The 5535-nt window shown below is 41.6% G+C and overlaps 1 pseudogene across 1 annotated transcript; it reads left to right on the forward strand.

Annotated features, from left to right (window-relative positions):
• Positions 1-4199: 4199 nt before the first annotated feature.
• On the forward strand, positions 4200-4804 carry LOC311171695 (transmembrane emp24 domain-containing protein 2-like; annotated as a pseudogene). The gene has a single exon. The product of its transcript is annotated as a transmembrane emp24 domain-containing protein 2-like (transcript).
• The last annotated feature ends 731 nt before the right edge of the window (positions 4805-5535 follow it).

The raw sequence follows: 5535 nt of genomic DNA on the forward strand, positions 1-5535 counted from the left end.
GAACCCCTCTTAGATAAACACCCCTAGGAACTTGCATCAAAAAGAGGCTTCTTCTGAAGTCTACTGTTTAGATTACAGGTTCAAAATATTAACAACAGTTTGAGAGTGTAGAATTGTCACTGTGTCCTGGCTTAATGGCTGAGGTGCCCAGGTTTTGAGGACCGGCTCCAGCATATGCAGCCTGCAGGCCAGCCTCAAGCTCCAGCCTAATGGGTGCCCACAGCATCAGCAGCCTCAAACCCTGCCGTTTCTGGTTCAGGGCCACTTGGCCAACAAACCCGGTAATGCCCCTTGGCAGCAGCAGCTGCAGGGCTCTTGTGACAGGATGATGCAAATATTGTATTAAAATATATGTAAATTTACTTGGTCTGAATTGGTAATAAAACCTATTGCACTGTGTGTCTTGGTTAATAACGCCAGTCACGGCTCACTTGAATGGAGCATACACTCATTGAATCTCAAGTATTTGGTGTTGGCGTGACTCTTTCTTCTTCACATTACATTCACAGGAAAATAGCAACAGTCTAGTTGAACTTTCTCCCTGTTCCCTCTCTCTTACTCAGTGGTACTTTATGCTTCTGTTTCACCATGACTATTTGCTTTGGCTGCAACCGATGTGGGACATAGGAGTTCAGGTGCTTATGTAATGAAATGCCATCCCTCTTTACCCTTTTATTGAGATGTAACTGACATCTTATATACTGCAATAGTGTATAAATTTTAGGTGTACAATAGTTGTGATTTATAAGAAATACAAATATATTTGGTCATTCAGATGACTGAAGTATATTTTTCATACGTATTTGCTCTTCATCCATAGTTCCTGGCTCACAGCTTCCCAAATCCTTGAAATGTGTTGTATGTGATGTGGAATCTTTAGTATATGAATGAAGTGCTGTTTTGGAAGTATCCAGGATGTGGGCTGGTTGTCCAGAGAACCAACCATGTGATTAGAGGAATGAAACTTCCAGTCCCAGACCTCCAGGGAGTGGGGAGGGATAGAGGTTGTATTCAGTTGCCAATGGGCAATGAGTTAACAAGCATGTCTAAGTAATGAAACTTCCATGAAAACAAAAAATAAAAAAGAGGAGGGGCTTCCAAGAACTTCTTGGTGACTTAGGGAATTATTCCACGCCTGGAAAGGGCACAAAAGCTCCACACCCTTTCCCCTTACCTTGCCTATGCTTCTCTTCTCTGTGGCTATTCCTAAATAATAGCCATTGTAATAAATCAGTGATCTAGTACATAAATAGGTTTCCTGAGTTCTATGAGTCACTTTCACAAATTAATCAAACCTGGGCAGGTCTTGGGAACTTGTGATTTGTAGCCTATTGGTCAGAAGCATAGGTAACAACCTGGTCTTGTGGTTGGCATCTGGAGAGCTGGACAGTCTCAGGAGACTGAGCCCTTAAATTGTGGAATCTAATGTTATCACTAGTTGGATAGTATTAGAATTGAGTTGAATTCTTGAAACCCTTCTGGTTTCTGAGAGTTGTCTGTTGGTGTGGGAAAGTCTTCACATGTTCCCACTGCTCAGGTTGTTCTGGTGTACAGCATTAAGATTTGCCCCTTTGGGGCCACCCTAGTGGTGCAAGGGCTTAAGACGCAACCTATGAAGCTGTCCACAGCCAATGCAGCATGAGTTTGATCCCCGCCAGGGAGCTACCCACATGGCGCAGCAGACCTCTCCTGTCTCACCTGCTGCTCCCATCAGCAGTGTATTTTGATCCGTCTGCCTGTTCTGCTCCCCACTCTGTCTCTGGTGAATCCTCTTACCCTCCCGCACATCTGGCCTATACCTCAGTGCTTGTATGCATAAATAAATAAATCTTTTTTAAAAAAAGATTTGCCCCTTCAAAGAACTAATAGATCAAAAGGATGTGATACATACATCCCATGAAATATTATATGGCCACAAGAAAAGATCAAATGCAATCATTTTCAACAAAATGGAGGGCATGTAAACATTATATACAGCAAAACAAGTCAGAATGATAAAAACAAATATTGGACATTCATATAACAATTCAACAACACAAAACACCTTCAAAACCTATTGGACATCACAGATACCCTTTTGGTTCTGAGCTTAAGAGGGAGGGGCAAGGAAAGGAACAAGAGGCCACAGGGATGGTGGTGGGGAGAAAATTAAAGTCAAAATAAATAATTAAAAAAATTAAGATTCCCAGATCCCTGCCCTGAAGATCCTAAGTTTGGGATGGAGCATGGGAGTTTTTCATTTAAAAAAAAAAAAAAAGATTAGATTTGATCATTGTGAAATGACTACTGCAATAAATTTAGCTCCATCACCTCACAAAATTACAATTTTCTTTCTTGTGATGAGAACTTCTAAAACCTGTCGAGTCTGTGTGTAGCAAGCAAGTGTCGCAGCTGTGTTGTCATGTCTTGGGTTCACTGCCAAGTTCCAGGGTGGAATCCATGACTGTGAGCTAAAAGGAAAAGAGTATGCTTTCCTAGTCCACAGTAAATTTGCCCTCACATTCTGGGTCTCTCATCAATTTAAGTGAGGGAATTTTCTTGTTTATAGCTTTGTGCTATGAGGGGAAGGACAGAATATTGGGCAAACTAGCACAGTGAAAGGTCACATTTTTGTAATTCTGTGTTGATTCATCACACATTGAGATTTTCTAATAAATGCCCTTCCTGATAAAATTAGAAAAGACAGTACATGGAGCAAATGAAATCACCCTCAAGCAAAAGGTTACAGGGAGAATGACAATAACTGCATCTCAACCCTGAAAACATGGAGCGTGTTTTTTCCCTTTTGATGGCACTGTTGCAGATTAGATAATGGATTTACATTGGCAGTGCATTTTTTTTAGCATGATCATGTTCTTTTTACATACATGTATATACACATCATTGTTCATTTTTTGCAATGTATGCTTTCTCCTTTCAGATATATTCCCCATAAAATTCCCACAACCAATTCACCCAAGAACCATCACCATAGTCCCTTGTGCTTTTCTCTCCTTTGTTTTGATTCCTCTACCTCCCCCTCCCTTGCAGAATGTCTCTGATTTATAGTTGTATTTTGGCAGAGCAATTTTGTATTTCATAGAATGCTTCAATGTGAGCTAGGCAGGAAGAGTATCATTTTTTTTCCAATTTTTCCCTGGTAGGGAAATGAAGGCACACCAGATGGGGGGCTTGCTGGATCCCTGAGTGTGGAGTGGCCCTTAGGCTCACCTGCTGTCAGCACCCCATGACCTGGCCAGCCCAGAGGGCCTCTGCTGCCTTCAAAAATCCAACTTCTTTTTTCTGTGGGGACTACAATGGTGCACGGCAAAAATAATAAATAAATAATTTGTTTGGCAGCCATCAAATACTTACTGAGTACCTGTGTGGTAAACATTAAGTACTCAAATATGAGTAATAGATGATTTGCAGGTGACTGTCTCAGGTGCTCTGAGTATTTAACTATTTCATGCTTCTCACTCACAAGCCACTATCTCTGGTCCCACCCTCCTGCTCCAAATCCACTTCCAATGTTGGGTGTTTGATTTTGCACAAGTTGAAGTACAGATAATGAGACCTGCAACCCCAAGAAACCAAGGCAGGTTTTCTCCTCTCCAGGAGGGCGCATGCTGGAGGCATCACAGTTGGTGAGTGGATTTTGGTAACAAGCTGAGGGGGAAAATAACAAATCCAGTTCTCACTATGTTTCTATTATCTTTTGTTTTTTTTCTCGCAACTTGTTCTCCAAAAATATAATCTAGAGCTGCTGAATTTGTAAGGTTTTTCTCCTAAAATGACATTTCTTAATATCACTCCTTATCAAACCTTTTGTATAGGTTTCTTTGGTATGCCTTTGAAAATTTGTCTCTGGAAAATTGTTTATTTGAATAACTGATCTTTTCCCCTTTGTTTGATAAGGAGATTTATTTACTTCTTGCCTTCCAGGAAACTTAGAGTTGAATTAAATATTCGACCATGACTTTGTCTTACCCTAAATTAGTTTCTTCTCCCTTCCATGAGGTTTTAATTGTGTGTTTCAGCTTTATTTTATACACACCATTTATTTTGAGACAAAGTATTCTGGAAATAAGCAGAATGTATAGATCACCTTGAATAAACTTTTTCGGATCTGTGTCTGAAGTAAAAAATCAGGGAGGTAGTGGCGGCCCCGGCGGCGCTGGAGGCCGCAGTCCTGGACGTGGCTTCGGCCCAGCCCCACCATGGTGACGCTCAAGTTGCTGCTGGTGCTCATGACCGCCCTCCTGGCCACGCCTCGGGCTACTTCGTCAGCATCGACGCGCATGCCGAGGAGTGCTTCTTCGAGCGGGTCACCTCGGGCACCAAGATGGGCCTCACCTTTGAGGTGGCCAAGGGCGGCTTCCTGGACATGGACGTGGAGATTACAGGGCCTGATAATAAAGGAATTTATAAAGGAGACCCGGAGTCCCCTGGGAAATACACATTTGACGCTCATATGGATGGAACATACAAGTTTTGTTTCAGCAATCGGATGTCCACCATGACCCCCAAGATCGTGATGTTCACCATTGATATTGGGGAAGCCCCGAAAGGACAGGACATGGAAACAGAAGCTCATCAGAACAAGCTAGAAGAAATGATTAATGAACTAGCAGTGGCAGTGACAGCTGTCAAGCATGAACAGGAGTACATGGAAGTTCGGGAGAGAATACACAGAGCCATCAATGACTACACAAACAGCAGGGTGGTCCTTTGGTCCTTCTTTGAAGCTCTTGTTCTAGTTGCCATGACATTGGGACAGATCTACTACCTGAAGAGATTTTTTGAAGTCCGGAGGGTTGTTTAAAAAGCCTTTTCCTAATGATCCCAAACTCATGACTCACTGTTTACCAAACATCTTGGTCATAATAATGTCATTAGTTTCTTTGTTTTAATTTTCCAAACTGTACATTCACAGCTTATGTTTCTTTGTGATTATTAGATATTGGGGAGAAGATACCTTCTTAGGAAAGTTACAGTGAAAAATTGACATTTGATTGGCATCATTTCCTACTTGAGTTCTGCCGCCATTTACAGGTCCTTCCAGAATGCCAACTCTGTAAATGAAATCTAGGCATACAGTCCTTCTTCTGTCTTCTTTCCCCTTTGTTTTCATGCAGCGCAGTTGGTTTAGGACAGGACTCTACCAGTAGTACCTTCTTAAGGCAACTGCATTCTTTGGAACCCTTATTCTGTAGTTCAAGTTATTAAAGATTCATTCTGTTGAGTTCTTAAGAGAAACAACAGTCTGGATCTTGGCATTTTCTGTCCAGCCTGGTGGCAGAGCTCTGGGACTTTGGAGTATGCTGGCAGGTTGCTACTTTTATACCTTATTTTGTGTTTGTTTTAAAGATAAGATTTAGCCCAATGACATTTTCCCCCTAAATATTTACTTTGAACTGTAGGACTCAATCACCTCCACATTTAAATTGATGACACAAGCAGCTAATAACCAGTTTTTGGTTTCTGCCTAATAATAGAAATCTCTATTATAGCCAGTTCTCTGGGTGTTTCAGTGAATGGTAGTTCTTTCTATGC

This window comes from Talpa europaea, assembly GCF_964194135.1.
Source record: "Talpa europaea genome assembly, chromosome: 6".
NCBI classification, from domain to species: domain Eukaryota; kingdom Metazoa; phylum Chordata; class Mammalia; order Eulipotyphla; family Talpidae; genus Talpa; species Talpa europaea.